Source organism: Chelonia mydas, chromosome 18 (genome assembly GCF_015237465.2).
Source record: "Chelonia mydas isolate rCheMyd1 chromosome 18, rCheMyd1.pri.v2, whole genome shotgun sequence".
In the NCBI taxonomy this organism is placed as follows: domain Eukaryota; kingdom Metazoa; phylum Chordata; order Testudines; family Cheloniidae; genus Chelonia; species Chelonia mydas.
The window spans coordinates 20,310,854-20,334,836 of NC_051258.2; the positions used below are offsets into that span (position 1 = coordinate 20,310,854).

General features: G+C 43.5%; 1 long non-coding RNA gene across 1 annotated transcript in view; it reads left to right on the forward strand.

Annotated features, from left to right (window-relative positions):
• Nucleotides 1–10,176: 10,176 nt before the first annotated feature.
• Nucleotides 10,177–23,983, forward strand: part of LOC119563940 — a 34,796-nt gene continuing 20,989 nt past the window's right edge. Inside the window, exon 1 of the long non-coding RNA XR_006286479.1 lies at nucleotides 10,177–10,485. This is a non-coding gene — a long non-coding RNA (uncharacterized LOC119563940). The remainder of the gene's footprint in view (nucleotides 10,486–23,983) is intronic.

A 23,983-nucleotide genomic window follows, 5' to 3' on the forward strand; every position in this document is an offset into this window, starting at 1 on the left:
CTAGCTCTTCCTCTTCTCCGGTGTATACAGTGTCACTAATCCATGTGGAAAGGCTGAAATGATCAACATACAGAACATGCAAATGACAAAAATTACCCAGCAAGCCAATCACAAAGCAACATAAGTCAGAGATGCTCATAAAAGGGCTTGCATGCATACTGCGCAGTACGGGGCTGTAATTTATTTTTCATTAACAACAGTACACAGTCTGCAAAACCTTCCATCCCCTGGGGTCGGGGTCTCACTTCCTATAAAGTCCAGATAATTTCCAGATGTAACAGAATGGGACGTTTCTTGGACGTTTACAAGACATAAAACTAAACAGTTGCGTGTGACACCGTTCAGATTGGAACCAGTTTGCCTCCTTATCAAAATACATGCATCACACACAATTTCAGCTCGAATCAAATGAAAAGCCCCATGCAGGACAGCAACATGACCTTTCCAATCCAATTTCCAAGGATGGAAATATTTGCATAGCATCATTGTAAGCACAGGCTTAGTTTAGTTGCCATAACAGCTCAGACTGTAGGTCCATCTAATCCTGCATCCCATCTCCGGCAGTGATCTGTACACGGGGGCGTCAGAAATTCAACCTTCCATTGTCCCTAGTGCCTTGTGACATTCATACCACCTGACATAGGGGGCTGTGCAGATCTGCACCACCAAGAGGAGGGAGTGAAGGAGTGAGCAGACCCTGTGCTCCCTTAAAGGCACGGTCTCCAGTACCACATGCCCATTGTACAGGACTTGATATTTTGGGAGACCTTCACATGGGTTGAGCAAGGGGAGGGGAGATTACCTGCATTCTCCTCCAGCCCAGCCTCATAAGAGCCATCACAATGAACCCCGCCGATCTGTGCAGGGCTGATCCGGAGAGGGGCAATCTCTTTTCAGTCACCTGGGGGGACAGACAGAAGTGCTGAAGCCTGAGGTTTGGTTACCCTCCTAGCGATGGGTCAAAATGCATCCCGGGATAACTGTCACAAAGCCCGTGGAGATCTGGCAGGGGTGATTATGGCCCCACGTTGTTAATGTCCACAGCTGCACATGTAAGTGATCTTCACAGTCATCGAGACCTTCCTAGCAGACAGACACAATGTCTGTCATTTCGATTACTTCCCCTAGGTTCCTTTTATAAAACCCTCAGCTCACCCTGATGCTTTGGTTAAATACCCATCTCATCCCACATGGGACGTGGTCCAGGGAATAGAGGAGAGATGGTGGGCAAAATCTAAAGTTTTTAATGACCTCCTCCAAAATTGCACCAACAATGCCTTCAGATGCCACTTTCACACAAACATTTGGGGGTTCATGTTAATCAAACTGCTGACATAAAATTGGAGCCTGAGCTGAGAAGCCCCTTAAAACACGGTCTCCTGCCTCCCACGCCATCTTTTTGGTGATTATTTTCATCTTGTTTTGCCTCCTCGCAAATAGACCTTTCCCATAAAAATAAAGACAAGGCATGGTTTCGAATTATATCTGTGCATGAACATTTTCATTTCGCATCTGCTGCTTTGAATTAGGACTTGAATATTCATTTACAAAATGTATAATTTATTGGTGAGGCAGACAATTAATAATTTAAAAGTTATTGCCCTAAATTAAGTATAACGTTTAAGCTGGCAGAGGATGGGAGCACTGAAGCTTGGAATCACAGACAAAATTGGAGGAAATCCTTTTAGGTCATCACTGGCCCAGCCCCTGGAAGGAAAAGATTATAATTTACAGCACAAGGCATTTGGGTCCAAGGGCCTGATACTAAACCTAATGAAGTCAAGGGAAAGACACCCATTGACTTCAGTAGGCTCCGGAACAGACCCTAAAACACACTGCAGCCAGCACAGGTCCGCATCATTCAGCTAGTTCTCCTCCTCCTCTGATAGCATTTATTAGACAAAAAGAGACAGCAGAAATGAAAGTAGAGAATTAAACATGAAAATTTAATTAAACCATCCTTTGATCACTCTCTGCGGAATGGACTTTGGTTCGAAAGATTATTTGTAGGAGTGCAATAATAGCATCTAATTAGGATAGGAATCAACCTGAAATGAAAGTTAAAAAAACTCACAAATCAACTCACCCCATAAACATTAAAGGGAACCAAATCTTATTAAAGTTATATTTTATAGCTCAATTATTTGCCTCCTTTCTATTGTGTATCAGCTTGCTCTTTTTGATTTAAAATAAGCACATACATGTAATCAAAGAAATATGTGGCCAAGTTGGAGTTTTGCCTAAGTGAGGATTGCATGACAGTGACCGGATTTGATCCTGTAGAAATTAGGCATTGAAAAGACCTTTATATACTCTGAAGTCACATGCATTTCATCTTCTCCACATGCCCGTGTGGGATTGTTGCCCTCAGTATGGTAGGGAGTGCTTTTTCCCTATGCGTTTTGGTCTAATGCTTCTGAAGTAGCTTTGGATTTGTGACATGAACTAATTACTTCCCTAAGGGCTTGCTCAGCCTTGCTCGGTCACCAGGGAAGAGTGCCGACTGGAAAGGTTCATCCAAAAAGGATCCCCATCTCCATCACTAACTACGTGGATACAAAGATACAAGAGCAGAAAAGCTAATCACTTCAGACACTAAAGAGAAAATATGCATCCAATTATTACAGGGACTCACACTCTCCGGGAAACATTTTAATAGAGGCTGAGATGATAGAGAAGAACTTGTGCAATAATTAAAACCCCTTTTCTTGGCACCCTTTTGTAATATTTGGGGATATAAGGCTAGAATATGTTTCTTCTTTTTGGAATATATGCACGCAGGACATTCTTCAAATAGCATTCGCAGTGGAAGCAGACCTGTATCTCTAGGACCTCAGGGCAGACACACTGATAACTAATGTGACATGTTTGTCACCCTCTGGTATCACTGTCTTTTATTATTTGTGTTACAGTAGCAGTCAGAGATCCCTTGAAATCAGGGTCCCATTGTAGGAGAGAGGTAGTTCCTGCCCTAAAGAGCTTACAATCTAAATAGACAGGACAGACAAAGGATGGGAGAAAGGAAAGATTGTTATGCCCATTGTATAGATGGGGAACTGAGGCTCAGAGATGAAATGAGTCCCCCAGTGTCACACAGGGTGTCTATGGCAGAGCTGAGAACAGAAAGCCAGCATGTTAACCAGAAGACCATCCTCCCTTTCTAGCTTTATGGACATTTCTGGAAACCATACACTATCAGTCTTTGCTGGGAATATGGTTTTTGTTCCGTGCCAGGGAATAGGTCTTCCACTATATGTGAGCCTAATGGTATAATGATTCAAAGGGTGGTGGAAAGCAGAAACTTTGGATGGCAGTAATTATCTTTTAGGCTTTTCCTCACACAGAGTAAATTCTACAAAAGAATATGCATGTACCTGGCTTGGTTTTGTGAATGAGGCCCTTAAAGATTTGCATATATCATAATAAATGTGAGTCATAGCCAGTCTGCATTTAAAATGCTCACTGAAAGAAGGAACCAAATATCACCATTAGTGTTTTTATCCTCTGCTATTTCATATCACAATAAAATGTCACAAGAAAAAGAGAAGCAGATTTCTGATATTATTACTTTGAACTTTTCTTGGCTATAGTCCCCCGAAGCATGACATTTAGCGAGGGATAAAAAAAAAACGGACTATCTCCTTAATCATTTTTACCTGACTGCGGTGGTGCCAGGCTGCTGGGTTTCATCGTCTTACTTGTACTTCAGCAGTGAGTTGGCAGTGGTGCTGAAGCCCTGGGACCTGACGTGTTCCTCACTGCGCTGCCAATCTTTCCAACGCACAGGCACAAAATACATGTCATTTAAGGAACGATGCTGTAGGTGAAGCCCATGGAAGGCATTTGGCAAATTCAATAATAGTAATATTTAGCATTTTTAGGGCCTGATCCACAGCTATGTACTAGATGTAGCCAGTTACTAAGGAATTCTTAAACTACATAACATTAAACAAGCCTGTTAATAAAAAGTAGAGGCATGTGGGAATGGAGGATTGGACTGCTCAGATGGCTTCACAGGGCACAAGTTACCAATGTAAATTCAGTCCAGGTTAGCACTATGGGAAACTGTTCCTATTTGCTGGTCTTCTGGTGTGCTATGGTGCACAAAATGAGTTGGAGGGTCTCAGTCCAGTTCCTAATGGATGAATGTTCACATCGCAAAAACCACCATGATAACGGGCATGGACTATCTGGTAGCGTGGGTGAGGGTGAAAGAAAGGGATGACCAAAATCTTGGCTCACACCCTCAGGACTGAACCAGCTACCTCCAGATCTAAAAGAAAGTTGTAATAGATGCACATCACCTGGGGATTGGGCACAGATTGGGCACCTGGGGATTGGGCACATCACCTGGGGATTGGGCATCAGCGCTCCCTGTGGTCTTGGAGGATTATAGCTTGATGTGCTTGCTGCTCTCCTTCATCTTCTGGCCTGCAAAAAGGAACCTCTTGTTTATCAACAGTCTCTGGAAGACATTTTATTGACCTAGTGCATCAGAGCACTCTTGTGTGCTGAGGTACGTCTTTGTAGACGTACCTCAGCACACAAGAGTGCTCTGATGCACTAGGCTTTGAAAAGGGAGTTTCCTTGGAATGTGAATTTGTCTTGTGGAGGATTAAAAATGAATTAGTAAAAAAAAATTACAAGTCATTAAAAATTCACAGTGAAAGGAAAAATGTGAATAGATGTGATAAAAAAGTTATAAGAATAAAGTGTTTTTCCATCAAAGACTTTTATGAGTTCACTTAAAAAACCCTCCATTTTAACTGTATTTTAATTTAATTTATGGACCTATCATCAGGCTTAGGAAAGACCAGATTCTTTCTTTCTTTCTTTCTTTCTTTCTTTCTTTCTTTCTTTCTTTCTTTCTTTCTTTCTTTCTTTCTGAAACTTCTGTCAGAAGTTGTGTATGTCTCATAGGGATGGGAAGCTACTAACATAATAAATTATTTTAATTTTTGAACAAATACTTTCTTTCATGAGGAGATGGTGGCTTGAATTCAAGGGTGCCTTAATAATTGAGGAGTACAGGTCCCTTTGACTTTCCAGAGGACTTATGCTCCTAAATCACTTGGAAGATCTTGAAAATCCTTGTGAGCCTATTTTTCAAATTTGGTCCCTAGAGCCTGGTCCAACTGTTCTTTGAGTCAACATTCCAATTGGCTTCAACTGGAGTTGGCTGAAGCCCTAGATAAAAATTCCCAATTTGGGTGCTCAAATCAGCATAAAGGACCTCAATCTTGCAAGATTTTCTGCATGGAATCACTTGAGAGACTGGGGCTTAGGTGCCTAAAATGGGCATTTGGGTACCCAAATGAAGAATGGACTACCCTAATTTAGATACCTAAAGTTTGAAAATGGGGCCCCAATAGACTGCGAGCAATTTATACACAGAATTCCACACCTTTTTCCGTTTGGGAATTGTCTGTGGACATGTCGCTAAATTCCTGAATTCACTCATTCTTCAAAATTATTCATGAATATTTTCAGAGAATAGTTCTTGGTGTCCAGATCATTTGCAAGCAGCTCGCTGAAAATATTAAAAATCTATGTGGTGCTGCCTAGCTGCACAAGTCACATAACATTGTCTCCATTCCTTGAATGGATGACTTATGAATACATCAACAAAAGTTCCAGTTTCAAATTGTATTTTCAAGCATAAAATTTTCTATTTGACATTCAAAATTTGCACAGTTGTTGGTTAATTCTGCAATTCCAAATTTGCTTCTTGTAAATATTCAAGCTTTGAGCTATTTATGTATTTTCACACTAGCAAAGATGGATTTCTAGGATATTTGCAGAAAGCAAACACAAAAGGGGTGTGAACACAGCTGAAGCAAATTTATTTAATAATTTGAATGAATATGGATGGAAGCTGTTTGGCAGTATTTCCCCACTTCTGCATATTATATGCAGGCTCTTTGACTGCTGAAAGTGAAAAGCTGATAATTGATTGCAGCAAATCAATATAATCTGATAATATAAAAGGAGATGTTGAAAACACCTAATTCTATTTTCTTATTTCTTATGGTTCTTTGTATCAGGCTTTAGGAAGACTTCCTTCTTTCTTTCTTTCTACTCAGTTTGCCTGCCTTCTGTATTTTCAGAAATGTTTTTTCTTTTACATGAGAGATTCTTAAGCATCTGATATTCTGTATCAGTTTTTCTGCCCACGTAAATTCCATGTCAGGTCCTTTGACATTTTGAATATTTCCTCCTGTCAATCCCTTTTATGTCCTTTTGGATTAGTCACACACTGATGCCCATACTCTGCAATACTCTTTGATTTCATTTGGGTAAATGGTATCATAGAGGGAGGCTCTGACCAGGACATCCTACATTTTTTGGCTATGAGAGTTGTATACTGCCCTTAATCCACACGTGTAGCTGATACAGACTAGCACTGAGATTGTCAGAACTGACGAGGGGATTTAGACACATGACCCCCATAATGCGAGCTGTGTGTCTAGATCCCTAGACCACTTGGACAGGCTCAAACTAGAGCTGCATTTAACCCAGAGGTTTCACTTTGCAGGAGTTCACATAAACCCTCCCTTAGGTTTCGATTCTGTGGGTCTCAACCCCTTTGTCCAATTCTCCCATAATTGCATATGTGCAAATCTCATTGTCTGGTAAGCTTCCCATTGGCTGGGAGTGTGGACAGGGCTCCAGCATTTTTACCCCAGTGTCCTCTAAGCCTGGTCCTAAAGTCTACACCTTGTCCACACTACAGCTTCCAACACAGTGACCACTGGTTAGGAATTATAGATCCCATTCCTGGCCAGTGTAGCAAGGTCCGAGAAGTTCTGTGCAGTCTGTCATGCACTGACAAGTTCATATATCAACAAATCATTGAAAACATTACGAGTTTGATTTAAATCCACCAAAGCTAAGATAATTCGGAGATAAAATAACTAGGGCATTGGCCTTTTTTCTGGCCTTGTGAAGAGGGAAAAATGTCACCCTAAATGATGAGCTATCCACAGGCCGCAGGATTTTGTAACATTTTATACCAAAGAAATTGTCCCATAAAGCAATATAATACTATACTGTAGTTTACATGGCTGTTAATGCATGGGTCATCATGAAATAAAATTAATTTCATATAGTGGAGGTGAAAAGTGACAGCCTGGATGAAGGAAGCCCCCCCCCGCCCTTCATAAACAGTATGGTCAATAACAGCACAAGTTCACCACTCATTCATTCACTTAGACTATTGTAGTGCCAAGAAGCCTCACTTTCATTGGGGCCCCATCATGGTCGGTATGGTAGAGCCACATGATAAGTGACAGCCCATATGCCAAAGAGCTTGCAGTCAGAAAGACGTGGGTGTAACAGGTGGATGAGACAAGCACACAGGCAGGAGATTGGAGAGGGGAGAGCAGACTAACAAGATACTTTTGCACACACTAGCTGTACACAACCGGTGCACACACAGCCTTATCCCTGAGCTGGAGTGACTTGGCAAAGGGTGGCTTACCTTCCATGTCAGCTGGTCCTCAGCCTCAGGCTACCAGGAAGAGAATCAGCAGGAATGATTTGTGATCTGCCAGGACACCAGTCCTCCAAGAGCTGCACGGAGACTACCAGCCCAAGAACTATCTGACAGCTAACAATTGTCAGTCACTACTGTCCTAGGCTGGATTTGAACTGGGAAAATAGAGCTGAAAGGGTCCCTTGGCCATTTCCAACCCTCCGAGCTACTATCTAGTCTCTCTTGAAATCGCCATCTCATGAAAATTCTTCAGTGGCTCTCAATATTTAAAATGATATCTATATCTATTTTTTTTTCAGATTCTGATTGCTAGAGACTGAACTGAATTCCGTCACTGTGCTGTTTTGGCCTTGGTCCCACTGGCCGTGCTATGATGGTTTTGAGCTCTGTAAGTGAATCTAGTTTAGTTGATTCATCCTGTGCATTTAATTTTGATGTTTACATAACAAGGTTATATAATTGCACAGCAAGAGCCCAAAGGCAGGATCTAGAATTATAACAGACAGCAGGATTAAAAATTCTTACGTGAAGTACATTAAAAACAAAGTTCTTAAGCTATATTTTATCTCAGCGGTCTGGGGAGCTTTCAACTTGATTTGAAAAAAAAAATCAAAGCTACTGGCATTTAAGAACCACCGTTTTGTCAGGATTAAATTATAAATAAGAAACTGGCACCTCACTAGATAAATATGTTGACTAGGTAATTTGGAAGGAGTGGAGACAAGATGATTGCATGACACAGAGAAAAATAGAGGCTGCCTACCAAGGAAGTCAATTTCTCAGTGGAATTATATGTTCTCAAGTAAGTTACTGAAATGAGGGCCCTTTGACCAAACTATTGTTAAATTCCTTTATTACAACTAACCTTGGGTTTGTGAAACCCCTGGCAGGGTGCTGGCCCTATACAAACCCTACTAATAGTAATAACAACTGAAGGAGGATAACCATACGTAATAATTTGGGGGCTATTTGAATCAGGTCCATCCCTTGTTCAGGTAGTGTAAAAACCTAGTGCAAACCTCCCCCCTAACTCAGACTAAATGCCAAACTCCTCTGAAGTTTGAAAATATCTGGTAAATCTCTTCCCTTTTTAAAACATCTGTGTTCTTCTGCACTAGGCTTTCAGATGGGATCAGGAATGTCATAGGAAGTTGTTCTCATAGCATTTCTGACTAAACAGAATCCAGGAAATTGTTGAAATCGTCTAAGAAAAATGGTTTTCCATCCTGATTCCCATCCCGAAGAGGTTCCGGAAAGCATAGATGTGAGCTTCCAGTCTGTGACAGGCCCACACAGTAATGTGAATGAACTAAATGGAAAAGTGCAGACTAATTAATACCCTTGTCACTAAAACTGGTCAAATAGCAGAAGAAAGCATTCAGCATGTAAACCATACAATGGAGACTGGTGGTGATAGTGGCCAAGTAACACATTGGCAGAACACCATTCGACGGCTCTGTTCCCTGATGCGCAAATTATCGAAGTGGCTGGGCAGCTAAGGAGAGCTAAGAGCCAGTTTGTGAAACTGAGAAAACATGGAAAATAATTGCATGTACAGATGGATCCAGCCTGAGATTTGTCACTTTGAATTAACGCTGGCAGGCACCTGCACCAGCAGCATTTGGAGGGGAATTCTTTGCCTATCACCACAGCGACCGTACTTCTGCAAGTGAGATGGTGGCAGTTAGTCTCCAGAGGGGGAAAAATACAGTCAAAGGGAAGCTGGTATTTAAACTTTGCAGAGTGGGAGAGAAAAGGTGTTGTTATGGTAACAAATTGCTTGTATTCTCCAAAGGAAGCTCTAGTTTTGTTTAAGAGGGAGGAAATGCAGAGAAGGCAAAAGGATAATATTTCAAAAAAATTTTAATGAGACATGAATTGCACATTCTCTTTCTGCTGGAGCGTGTAAAGGTTCAAGAGGAAGGGAGCATGGCATTTCTAACCAGGTCTTCAATACAGTGCGTGCACCGTCTTCCTGCTGACAGCTCTGCACCGCGGACTGCACAGAGCCAAACGTCAGTGACTTTGTTCCTTCTCATGTTGCAGTCTCCGAATCAAGCTCACGTTTGTAAAATGCAGAGAACAGAAAGCACCTCGAGGGGAGCCAGGGATAGCCCCTTATTAATTTCTGGAGAGAGAGAGAGAGAGGCTGGCTCCTGCCAAAGAGCGCAAGGGGAAGCCATGGTGAATTGGACAGGCCAGCATGGTGTCGATTCTCACTACCCTCTCTGTGATGCTTCCAAACAATTCCTCCCCGAAGTAAACCCTTAGAGGGGAATGCAAAATGACATGCGGTGTGATAATGGGGGAGGCACTGGAGGCCAGGCGAGAGAGTGCTGCGAGGTGGCCCCGAGGAAAGCCTGGTTCACTCTGTGCGTGGGCTCAGCTCAGCACTGCTGGTGCAAAAACGCTTTTCTAGTTCTGTGGAGACAAAAATTCCTGTGCGGTCGCCCCCGACGCACCCTGCAGCTCAGGTTGTGGCGCAGGAACACAGCGTGGCTCGTATCGCTCAGCAACCACGCAGGCCTTCAAGCAGCCTCGCTGCAAGTTTGCGGAACAGATTTCAGTTTCACAGTTTCGCCTGCCCTCTTCTCCTCGGCACAGGCACTCACTCGTCAGAGGAAGGTGGCAGTTTGACAAGGAACATGATAATTAGGCACGTGCCAGAAATCAGGTATTAATAGAAGCACGATTAGAGAGTTTATGGATAATTTAAGAGGCAGCACATTCTTTTAGCGAGTGCCTTGTCTGTTCCAGAGCAGTAATTGCCTGTTACTTTGCAGCTTCTGATGTGCTTGGCTGCATGACACATGAAGACACAGCATATATTTAAAGAACTAACACTCATTCAAAGTACCTGCTTGCAATTTTAAACACAAGAATCCAATAAACTTCTAATGGCAACAAGGAGATTGACCAAAAAAAAAAAAAAAAAAAGAAAGAAAGAAAGAAGAAAAAAAGCACATACAAAACAGCAAATCAACAGCCAGGTAAGTACCCTATAGCAAAACGCTGGGTGTAGCTCTTATTAACGGCTTAAACTACAGAAGGCAGTTTTGCTTATCTTTAACTGTGATAAATACTGCCTCGCCTTTACTATATGCCACTTGTTTTGTGCCCCAGAGCAAAGATGCTTTCTTCTGCATTGATCAAACAGAATGTGGTTAGTGGTTAAGGGGAAATAAAAGAGCTTTTGCATACTGAGTAAGCCCTACAGCACATTACTTGTTTACCTTCTGCTATGTCTCTAGAAATGCTCTAATTTGATTCTTCACAAGGTGATGGAACTTTGATCCGGGCTGTGTATTAACATAAAGGAAGATCTTTTATTTCTGACCCAAAAGGCGCGTGCTGCCTCATCTCCCCCTAGCCACTGTAGTACGAGCAGCTCATGGCTGGTGGTGGCCTTGTGACATTACCTGTCAATCCCCCCAGCCAAGCCCATGTAAATAGGCAAACTAATCGGATGTGATACTGGAAGAGGCCTCAATTCTTTGTGTTTCATTAATTTGCATGTAGTAATCCTATTGGGTCAAATGCACTGAGTCAGCGGGGCACGTGAGTGGGAACGGGACACACATTTTGAAGGGCAATAGAACCCCGATTTACATAGACAACCCCCCAAGCCCTGTTAGCACAGGTGGAAGTCTCTAGCTTTTGGGTGACACCCTCCCTATCAAAACTGGTGGAGACACAGTAGACCCTGGGAATTCACTCAGGGCAGTTTGAGAAATAATAACAGAGGGTGTCTCATGCACGTAGGCTAAGATTTTCAAGAGCGTCTCATGATTTTGCAGTGCCCAGCTTGACACACCATGAAGGAGTCTGATGAAGGGGTCTGATTTTCAGAAAGTGCTGAGCACGTGCCCTCTGACAATCAGCTCCCTGTCAGACATCTTAAATTGGGCCTCTAAAAATGGTGGCATCTGAAATCACGAGTTCCATGTGCACGAGTTCCACTTCAGTTTCGTGACAACAGCTCATTTCCAGTGTGCCAAAGCTCAGTGTCTCTGGTGCACTGTTCCTGGCTCTTGACAGCACAATGAGCCCCTTGCACTTTTACAAGCACCAACAAATTTAAATAAAAATAAAAATCAGATTTGACAATTGTTTGCCTGTGGAGTAGTGGCGAAGTGTCCCTTGACCCCAGAATTTCCACCCTATGTGACAGTGCCCAGTGACATGAACCCTCCTCACATGTTGCTGTTCACTTGGCTGAATCATTGTTTTTGTTGCAATTAAAGGTGGGACAGGGTTTTGAATAAGGGTCTGTGGCTGAGAGTTGGAATTCAAACCAACTCTTTAAATGCAGTGGGGCAGAGAAGGGGTTTTGTTAGGTACCATAGAAGCCAAGGCAAAAGGTAAGAAGAATTCACTTAATGGACACCTGGACATCACTAATTTCCACTTTCTTTCCTTTTATGTTTTTAAAATAAAAATACTGTAAAAACGTTTTAAAAAAAATCCAAAAAGTGAGTGAGTGCCGGTGAGTCCCTGGGGATAATGGCGAGAAACTTGAACGCAGCTACCAAATGAAGCGCAAAGCTGACAGACATGAAGAGCGTCAGCTCAGCACGAGTATATAAAGTTTCTCCCCAAATCGACTTTTGTGTTCATACTCATCACCTTCGGAGTCACTTTTCCTTTCATGGAATTGCAATGTTGTGCCATCTCGATGGAGCAGCCGATCATTTTCCACCCCTGGATATGCATCTAGATATAGTCCCCTTCACGCAGCAGGCTGCTTCTTCATTAGGAAGGATGACAGGCAGCCCAAAGTATTGCACTTCTCAATGAGCTTCCTTGTAAGGGGGTAGAAGTAGGCTGGAGCAGCGTTCTATCTGCCAGCTGCCAAAATGAGGGGACGGCAGTCTCAGCAGAATGCTTGTCGACTCATCTCATATATGTTGAAAGGAATTTTAGGTTGTGAAAAGCTTTCCTACAGGTAAAATGAAAGTTCACATTTTTTCAGAGTTCCCAGAGCTCTGCCAAACTCTGCAATAAATCAATCAATCACTTTTTTCATCTCCAGTCACACTCGTAGGGAACCTTGTTCAATTGTTATCTCCCAGGCTTTTAATGTAGTGCAAGTGCCCTTTGGTATGTTGATCTTTGTGATTACATGATGAATTGAATTTGATTTAGATATAATTGTTCTAATTTGTGCACCCAGTTACTTATCATTTCTACATCATGGATTTTGGATCACATCCAACCATTACAATTAAGGTTTGTACAGTGAGTAAATGATACAGGAGTGCTTGAACACAGGATCAGCAAAAAATGCAACTGAGATTGCAAAACCCAAATTATTTTTGTGATAATTTGATTCTTGAGAATTTCAGTTAATTGTTGTGTATCTCTCTCTTTCTTTTAATGAGTTCATTTGTTTTCAACGGTTTGCCTTCCCACTACTGTGAGTCCAGAGAACTGAAATAGCAGCCAAATTCCAGTCAGAATGGAAAATCACCTTGTATTATCCAAGTCCTCAGATGAGCAACATTCTTTGCTTTCATCTTCAGTGTGAAACATTTTTCATACTGTCTCGGTGGTGATGAAAAATCCTCCTTAAATTCAGGCAGAGCAGAGGTGAGAATTCAGGCTTTAGGAATTGCACAAACCCCCAAACGTGTATACCAAGCTGAATGGAATCAGTCCTTGGACGAGAGACCTTCAGGAAAGTGGTGGTGACAGCACTGGATCCTTGCTGTTGGCCCAGTGTCTCAGTTGGGGTGCAACGTGGTGCTGTCTTTCTGGGTGGGATGAAGATGCCAATGCACAAAGCCTGATGGTTTATAGCCATCTCCAGCATTTCTCATGAGCTGTGGTGCTAGCTCCATAGCCCTGGAAAAATCCCAGTGCAGGTTATTTTATTCTGCCTCTCTAAAATCCCCCTGCAGTCTCAGCTGGAATCGTCAGCGCTCAGCCCTTTACACAGTCAGGCCCGAAATAACTAACTTTAGTTTTGCCCTCTGTAAAATGGGGATAATGATCGTGACCTCCTTTGTAAAGGGCTTGGAGAGCCGCGCGGTGTTAGGTAAGAGCTAAGCCTGCTGCTGCTGATTAATAGTGACTGCAGGTGCCTATCCACTCTGACAGGCGGACCCCTGGGGTTCGTCTGCACAGCTAGGTTCAAAGCGCCAGATTCACTGGCAGCACAAGCCTTGCTATCCAAGTCTGTCGACAGGGCTGGGCGGTTCGCTGTGTAGACATACCCTCACTGGCTCCAGCACGTTTCTTCGCTCCTTGCCCTAAGCTGACGTATGCCATTGCTGCACTGCGTGAACCCTCAGCTGTACCCCGGTGGTAGCTGCATTTCAGAGTTGTGTGAATTGACCCCTCTGTACCCATGACCTGCCTCCTTGCAGGCTCACTTTCCATCCTTAGCATCCTTAGCAGACTTCCAGCAGTAGCAGCTGGTCCCGAAGGAGTGGGTTGTCCTGCTTTCGCATTGTCCCTCTCCCTGGGGGACCTGCCAGGGTGGGGCAGCTTGGAGTTACATCCGGAGCCCCTGCTGGCAGAGACTGCCCAGGGGATGTACTTTTCTGCCCATTTTTGGGACGAGGGCAGTGCAAGGTTTATGGGTATCTTCGGCTGCTGAGGCCCCCTTTCTCTCAGGGTGGACGTCCCTTGCCAGGGTCCTTGTGTGACGGTCTGTGCTGGTAGAATCCAGTGCAGATCTTGTGGGAATCAAGCTCTTTATTTTAAGATAGAAATAGGTTCATAGAGTCACTGATGCTAAGGCCAGAAGGACCCATTAGAACATCTAGTCTAGCCTCCTGTATAACACAGGCCAGAAAATTTCACCCAGTTACCCCTGTATTGAGCCAAGTAATTTGTGTGTGACTAAATCCTATCTTCTAGACAGGTAACCAGTCTGGATCTGACCACATGATGAGGTCGTGAATCCACCACTTCCTTTGGGAATTGGTTCCAATGGTCAATCACCCTTATGGTTAAAATTTTGGGTCTCATTTCTAATTTGAACATGGCTACGACTTCCAGACACTGGTTCTTGCTTTGCCTTTTTTTACCAGATTAAGGAACCCTTTTGTATGCCGTGTTTTCACCCCCTAATGGTACTTGTATATCGCAACATAGCCACATCTCTTATCTTCTTTTTGATAAGAAAAACAAATTGAGCTCTTTAAGTCTTTCCCTGTGAGGCACTTTCTCCAGCCCTCAAATCATTGTATGGCTCTTTTCTGCACCCTCTCCAATCAGAACCCTTTTTCTTCACGGAGCCTCTGTTTTGTTTTAGTTTCCTTAACTAACTTAGTTTTTGTAGCAAGGCCCGGCTTGTGGGTGGTGCTATAAAAAGCCATACATAATAAATAACAATAGTGATAAAGGCTTTCACTGTCTCTCCAATGAGCACAGAGACGTGTACTCTGAGGGAGCACTTCATTACTCTGCTGCTTTTCCAAATTCAAGAGCTTTAAATACCTAGCTTCTTTAAAAAAAAACATCAGTTGGGTGCTGAGTATCTTTTCCCCCAGGAACCTATGGCACACCTGGCCCTCTCTTTTGAAAACCCCACGGTGACTCCCCATTGTTTGACATTTATTTCTGATCATTCAATCTCTGTCACTCTGGTTTCCTGGTGGGCCCAGAAGTGACAGTGACATGGCAATCACTGGCCATGATCTCCCAAGCAGCCTAGCTGATGAACACGCACTCAAAGCTGCTGCTGGCATGTCTGAGTGGTTGTTGTCATATAAATTGGTTTTGAATGATACAACTAGATATATAGAGATACTTTTAAATTTAGTCCTTCAATTCAAGTTAATTGCTAACCTCTGCTGCTTCCAGGGCAGGTAGGGTCCTTTATTCACTTCATAATGTTCTGCCTTGGCATGTGTTTTGCCGCTTTCTCTAAACCGTGGTGAGTGAAACAGCTCTGAGAAGCTGCTAGTTGAAAATAGATGCATCTGAAACCCTCTGGGGGACTTTGCAGTGAAAGAGCCCTTCAGCGCAGGTGCAAACATTAAACAAAAAATCAGGAAGGAAGAATTTAAAGCAATGAGAGCAGGAACCCAGCTGCTGACTGCTCATGGAGGCCTATTGTTAATTAATAAATGGCTGAAACTTGCAAGATTATATGTATCACCAGTACTGATGAATTTATACCCCTGCTATTTGTGATAAGGGATTAAGGCATACAAACCCCTTGATGAGATCAGGATATGTCTTCTGTTTATAAGTTGCATGTATCCTCACTGCTTTCTTGATCAAGATCTCTACAAAATAACCTGGCAACAGCTGTACTGTCTATTTCAAGGTTAATTGAATAAGCAGTTGAAGGTCATGCGAAATGCACTTGCTTTTAGTAAAAGGTCTAGTAGAAAATAGACTTTTGTTATTTCCCATAACATCGAAATCCAAAGTGTTAGTGCTGGAAATATGCAGCTTTCCTCTGTTGGCAAATCTTACTTGCCAGATATCCAGATGGATAAGCTCTGAACCAGTTTGATTTGAAACCCACGATATGCTGGGGTTTTCATGAGTCAGGTAGCTTGCACTGCTTTCCCCTAAAGTGATAATTAGGGTTGTGCATCATATTTACAGAGAAATCTTGTTGGCCTCACTTGGCTGGGTTTTTAAAAATGTTTTGTTTGCTAAACACTTATGAAAAATGAGTATAGCATGCCAGATTATATTTGGTCGTGACTATGAATCTACAGCACATAACAGCTGAATCTGAAGGAAAGGTGGGTTTTGCTCAGAAAACTACATTTTAGTCGAGCCAAGGAGCTGCACAAGGTCCAGGCCTGAAAGACTCTGTAGGCCTTACAGGTCTGAGCTTGAAATAATAATAATAAAAAATGTATTTGGGGTTCGTGGGGCTTACAGCTTCTATACTGGCTCTGAAGGCACTCCCAGTTCTCTGTGGCTTAGGTCGCCCACTTGTTTGGGAAATATACAGGAAAGAACTAACTAAAATTCACATAAGTCACTGGGGTGGTCGTCAGCCTCAGATTACTGTCTTTAACATAGTGCCTGCAATGAAATCAAGTGAAGTACAGGAGGCAAGCTGGTGCTGAAGCTGTGGAAGGGAATGGATAGAGAGAAGTATAAAGATGCAGGAATCCTATTGACATGGGATATGTTTGTCATTCACTGCTTGTTACATCTCTTAATTGTGTGTCTCCATCACTTGAGCTTCCCCCTCCTGATCTTGGCAGTACGTAGTTTCTATGTATTCTCATAATATCACTTTTTCTGGAATCTTTGCAATCTATTTCCTCTTTTAACTCTCCTGGGCGTGCACGCGCAAACAAAGCCACACATACTGCTAAGCAACAGAGCCCACGCACCTAGAGTCCTTACAGTTGGTATTCCAGCCCTTTAAAAGAGCTCTTGAGCCAGCATCTTTCCATATTTTTAAACTACAGGTATTATACGTCCTCAGTGGGGGCAGATGACATCTGAAAGTGAGGAGGCAAAACTGACTCACAAAGGTGTATGCTGAGCCAGTTCAGAGTAGTGGGTGAGGATTAAACTGTATGTCTATCCTCAGGATAGTCCACTGGTCCTCCTTCCCCCTAACATGGCTAATATTTGGAGGGATGTTTCACACTGTGAATGTTCACAGGTGGTCACCACAGAGGGAAGGTGTATCGGATCCGTATGGGCCTCAGAGCAGGACTAGGAATATTTACCCTGAAACATTTCATCAGGAGGAAAGGACCAGTAGGATGGAAAGTGTCACATTTGGGGGGAAGGGACCACAAGATAGCCTCGGGCATCTACATGCTCCCCACTACCACAGCATCTGAGCACCTCACCATCTTTACCCTCACAACAACCTGTAGAGGCAGGGAAGCACTAACCCCATTGTACATATGGGGAACTGAGGTCCAGAGAAAATAAGAGACTTGCCCAAGGGAAGCTTGTACCAAAGCAGGGACTTGAGCCTGGGGCCAGCCTTCTACTTAGGGATAACAAGCTCCAAGTAGGGTGGGGGCGTGTAACAGGCATGCAGGGGGTCATTGTGTGTATTAGGCTCCAGTGCCTGAGGGATGAGCAGAATCTGAGCCTGGACGAATGTCTGGCATGCGCTGTGCTGCGTGTGGAAAGTGGGATGCCTGCCAAACGAAGCATTCCTGCTGGAAAGTGCAGTGCCGGCTTGTGATGCTGCCTGGGGGACAATGCTGGGAGTCCGTATTGGAGCCTGCTCGTGCACCTGGCTAGGAAGTGTGAAAATGGGAGAGGGGGAAAAGCACTCCAGAGGTTACATGGAGAGAGCCCCAATGAGTTCAGCACAAAAGCTGGTAACAAATGAGCCATCCCTAAACCTCCAACTGCCAGAAGCTGGGGCTGGACGACAGGGGATGGATCACTGGAAATTGCCCTGTTCTGTTCATTCCCCCTGAAGCACCTGGCAGCAGCCTCTGGCAGAGACAGGACACTGGGCTAGCTGGAGCATTGGTGTGACCCCTTATGGCCACTCGTGTGTTCTTGTGTTCATCTTGGTCACATCCCCCATGCTGTCCACACAGAGGCTGGGACCTTCTCTGTGCAAAAAGGGAGCCAGGCATTTCCATACCCCTGAGGTTCCCCAGGGAAGGGGGTAAAGCAGGCCCCTGCCAGAGATGCCATATCTGCCCTGCAGTCTGCAGCCAGAATGTCTCATTAATCTAGAGCCCTGCATAGAGGAATGCTCCCAGTGGGGCTCCCCCTCCGCTGTCAGGCCAGGGGTAATTGCATGAAGGGCTGGGGAGGTTGTTATATTCCACTGATGAGGCTTTAAGACAATGAGGAAGGAGGCACTGTCATTGGGCCAGGCTTCTGCCCCAGCTGCAAAGCATGTGCTGCCTCACTAACTCAATCCTTAGCCTCAGGCTTCAGGGCCACCCCTCCCAGGGGCCTTTGCACTTTGTCTGCTCCCTGCAGCTTCCCACTTTCAGTCAGCTCTGCTCCCCCCCGGGGCTGAGTCGTCCCTTGCTCCTGGGACCCAGCACAGGAGCTAGCTCTGCTCTGGGGTGGCTTTCCCTCCCTAGGGCACAGCCTGTCTCCTTCCCCCATCTGCCCACGAGCAGCCCTTTATAGGCCAGGTGTAGCCCAGCTCTCTTTAATCGGCTGGATTGGGCCCACCTCTCTGGTCCAGGGGTGCTGGGCTTCCTCTGTCCACAGGGACCGGCTGCCCTGGGACAGGCACATACAAGGGCATGTGGCTGCTGTGCTGTGTCATTCGGGGGTTTCCTCTCCCCATGGTTAATTCCTTCTGGCAGGAAGAGCAGAAGGGGCTGGTTGCCCTTAGCAGCAGCTGTTAGGAAAGGCACTCAGAAGTGAACTCCACTGCTCTTGCTCCCAGACCCTTCATTCTTCTCTCTTCGCCCCCCTGTCCCTGTCCCCTTTATTGCTCTAGCAATGGCAAGCAAAGTTACAAGGAAAGTGTGCTTTGCCCAGCACACCCCCCGACACACCCACCCTACTTAACACATGGCACATCCACAGGCCACATCGTACCACCCATTGCACCCACCCTACGTGCACATCGCATGCCCCCCCCATACCATACACCCCACTGCAAACACCCTACATAACACACACGCTCTGCACCCACTACGTCCCCCCCCCCACAGAACTCCCTGCTCCGCACGCAGAACACCCCCCCAAGACACAGATCCACGAACACAAAGCAAAGCACTTAGGGCTAAATTTTCATTCACTTCTACCTACCCACACAGACTCTGCCACGGCACATGTGCCTTTGCTCCAACCAACCAACACATTCAACTCCATAACACATACCTCTTCCTCTTACTAGTACCCCAAATAACCCTTCCACATTCACACACCGGACCCCTACTCCTCTCCACGTACACCGGATGCTTGAGTAATATGAAAAGACTTACAGAGAATGACCAATAAAATAAATGGGTGAGAATGCTCCCAGGAGCAGAGGGGTTACTTAAAACATTAGATTTCCCCCCCTCTCTCCCGCCCAGAGATCTATATTCTGTTTTGTTTGGTTGTGTTCTTTGAATTTTCTATTCATAGCTGATTACTGGAACCAGGTTGAGCTCATTTACATGCAATTTACATAAAGAGTTATGAAGTGAAACTGCCAGGGTTTCTATTATCCAGCCCATAAACTTCCTTTTTTACTTGAGAAAGCAACACACAGATCCAGAACGAGCACTAAAACTTCACCTGGGCCTTTAATTTCAGCCCATCACATGGTCCAAATTCACTCTCAGGAGAGCTCAGCCCCAGATTACAGAATCATTTTTATGCTAGTGTCATAATACCCACAATAATTAATTCATAATCTCTGGTGGTAATAATAATAGCCTTATAAACCACCTTCCATCTAAGAATCTCAAGGTGCTTTGGAAAGGTAGATAAGGACTTATCTACACTAGCATGTAGAGCTGCCTTAACTAATCCAGTATAGTTCTAGTATCTTAGTATGGATATAATTATAATGGCATAAAGTTACTTTATACAGATATAGCTGTTCCCATATGGGAAGGGGAATAATTACATCACTCTAGGTCACCTTTACACTGGTAATAACTGCATCTACACTGGGGCTTTTACAGGTATAACTACATTGGTAAAAAATCACACCCCCTAAGTGAAATGTTATATCGACACATCTGATAAGTGCAGAGCAACCTAAGTATCACACTCCCCATTTAATAAATGGAGACACAGAAATATTAAGTGACAGGTTTCAGAGTAGCAGCCGTGTTAGTCTGTATCTGCAAAAAGAACAGGAGTACTTGTGGCATCTTAGAGACTAACAAATTTATTTGACCATAAGTTTTCGTGGGCTACAGCCCACCTCATCGGATGCATAGAATGGAACATTTAGTGCTATATGGAACATATAGTACACGAAAGCTTATGCTCAAATAAATTTGTTAGTCTCTAAGGTGCCACAAGTCCGCCTTTTCTTTTTACAGAAATATTAAGTGGCTTGTCCAAGAGAGGAAAAAAAGTGAGCGACAGAGGTGAATAAAAAACAGATTTCCTGACTTCCAGCTTCCCACTCTTAACCACTAGACCAGACTACTGCCTTAAGTAGTGACATGATAGCTACATGTAAAAAGGTAGATGATTGTATATAATTGTATTGTGTAGAGAAAGGAATAAAAATGTCATTTGAGATCTGAAATGGTTAATAGAAAAGGCAGGGCACAGGCACCCAGGAAAGGTAAGTGTAAATATTTAAATGCTTTAATCAATAAGGTATTAGTTATTCAGTCTGAGAAAAACACAGTAATTCACTAGATAGAGAAAACAAGTATGCGAGAAATGAATTAATGAATCGACACTGCTGCCTGCAGCTTATCCCCTCTGCCAAGGGCAAGCAGAGTTCTCTGAAGCAGCCCTGTTGCGGATACAAGTCAATATATTTACATTAATCCCAAAATGCAAAACAAAAGTGCTATCATAAATTCAGCCAAGTGCATAGCACTCATTTAGGAAGAGCGTAGAGCACACTTGCTATTTCCCTCAATTAGAAAGTCACAGACTCTCCATACTTAGGGAGCCCAGGGGCTGTGTAAGCTGAGGTGCACAAACTTCTCCCAGTTTAAGGACTCAAAAATGATTTCCCAAGAGCCCCAAAGGCCATTCTTCATTTGTATTATGTGGAGCATATTGCTGCTACCTTCAGCTTTAATCCAGAGGTTTCAGTTACTAGAACTCAAAGAAGTAGCTAAAAAACAGGGGAATAGGTTTTTTGCAATTTGATTTCTTTGTCCATTTGACACCAATTCACACAGAATTGGTCTCACTATTTCCCCTACATAATTAGGCTCCATCTATACAACAATTTACCGTGCCACTAACTAGTCAGCTCAAAACACTTGGAGCCTGATTTTCATTTACACTTAGTCTCTGGCAGTGTAAAAGAGCTGTCCAGTTACATCCACTTTAAGGTCCCTTTAAACTGCCGGAGTGGCGTAAAAGGTCCTTAGTGCAAATGAGAATCAGGCCTTTTGCCTCCACGTGGCACTTGGGAATGTCCTTGCTATTATTATTATTAATATATTTGTACTGTGGCAGTGCCTAGGGTTCTCACTCAAAGACCAAGAACCCATTGCGCTGGCACCATACAATCACAGAACAGAACCACAGGGGAGTTTACCTTGTGAGCAGAAGACAAAAGAAAACAGATGGGTACAGCAAACAGCCAGGGGGAGCACGAGGAAAAATTGAAATAATAACGGTCATCTTGAAAAGCAGTAGGCACAGCATTTCTGCCTGCTTTGCACTACCAAAGCAGCGCGGAGCAATTGTTACTGACTACAGACTCTGATCCAGCACACTTACAATCAGTAAATTTACATTTACTACAACCAATTTGACTCGTGTTAAAATACTGGCCTTCCAAGAGCAGGAACATTCAGTAGGCCCTTTGTCAGCTCCTGTCTCACATGTATACAGACCAGCATGTTTGGGAAAGGATGAGCTCAAGCAAGACATCAGTCAAGATCCCTTATTCAACTGACTTCTACCCTCATGTAGAGGGATTGTTGCATTCCTTCCATAGGGTCAAAACAGCTCTTTAAATCGGAGGTTTAACTTGAGTTTAACTTGAGTTTACAAAGAATCAAATGCCAAGTTAGGAAAAATCAAATTCTGCATGGTATTTTGTTTTGCTGAAAACATCTATTAGCCTTTTGATCTCTGAAATGGGCTATTGAAAAAGAACGTGGCCCTTTGTTTTTAGGATTTTAGCACAGAAGTGTGTAATAATGTTCTTGGTACGAATAACGGTGTTTCTGTAGCTAGCAGTCCTTTCTGTGTCTCCATGCACTTCAGCTGCCATTTAGTGCAATTATTTCCCGTTGTGAGCTATCAACGTGGATTCAAATGCTATGACCTGTTAGGCCAACATTACTCTCAGAAGCAGAATTCTCTCACATTAGAATTTTCGCCCTGAAGCTTCTCAGCCCATGACAAGTGGAACCAGTGTAAATCAAAAGTAATTCTGCTGAAATCAGTGGAGTCACGGGGCATAAATGAAATGAGAATCAGGCCCATAGATGGATATCACTATCACTGCTGATGAGAGATCCCGCGTGTGTCTGTGTCCAGTAGCTACCCCTTTGTTTTGAAGCTGTGCTGTTCTCCTGAGTACGTGGATATACAGCAGGGTGATGCCGTTAGTGGTTAATGTCTTTGAGGACCATTGTTACTGTTGCTTGAATTGCTGACCATGCTCTAATGTTCCCTTCACTGGAACACTTTAGATTCTGTTTCTCTGGGAGTCTCAGGGTAAGACCACAAGGTCACATAGATACATTAGATACATTCCACAGACATGGATGGCAGCTCAGCTTTCACCAGGTATGAAAAAGACAGGGTACAATCATTTACCACAATATAACATCTTGTCCAGTTCAAATGTTGCACTCTTCTTTCAAACACAGCTACTCACTTGCATAAATAATTAATGCCATGGTCTCCTACGACTTCTTCCTCTTAGACGTGCTGCCAGATCCGAGTATTCTGCTGCAAACCTATTTCCTATTAATTGCCTCTGATGTACACCAGTTCTTGGCCTTAGGTATCATTTATTAGTGTTCCTATTAATGTTCAGATGTTCCGTTCAGGGTGACCTTGTTCCTAAACCTCAACCTAGCGCTATATCCTATTAAATCACCACATTGTAACACAGTTGGAGTAGAAACAATTTACTGCTTAAATAATTTATCTAGATTCAGTACAGAAAGTCTTTTGAAGAGATTCATCAGCTAATAAAGAAAATTGATTCTGGAAGCCAAAGTCAATAAGAGGTTAGAGAAACACCACAGCATTTACAAAGGCTCTGCGTCAGGAGGTTCTCTGTCATCATGTTTGCTCTGATATTGTGATACCATTCCATGCCTCCCAAGCAGGGCAGACTCCCTATAATTATTAGCTCCCTGCTGGGTAAGGTTCAAGGTGTTCCCCCTAGCTAGTTAGACCCCCACTGTGTTCATACTTATTCCAATTTACTGTTTTTGTGTCTTTTTGTAACTTAAGGTTTTTCCTAGAGGGATTCTCTATGTTTTGAATCTGATTACCCTGTAAGGTATTTACCATCGTGATTTTACAGAGGTGATTCTTTTACTTTTTCTTCAATTAAAATTCTTCTTTTAAGAACCTGATTGCTTTTTCATTGTTCTTAAGATCCAAGAGTTTGGGTCTGTGTTCACCTACGCAAATTGGTGAGGATTTTTATCAAACCTTCCCCAGGAAAGGGGGTGTAGGGTTTGGGAGGATTTTGCGGGGAAAGACATTTCCAAGCGGGCTCTTTCCCTGTTATATTTGTTAGACGCTTGGTGGTGGCAGCAATAAAGTCCAGGGGCAAAAGGTGAAATAGTTTGTACCTTGGGGAAGTTTTAACCTAAGCTGGTAAAAATAAGCTTAGGGGGTTTTTCATGCAGGTCCCCACATCTGTACCCGAGAGTTCAGAGTGGGGAAGGAACTTTGACACAGGGCTATGGGGAACTCACTCCTGAGTATTGAGTGCACAGTTCA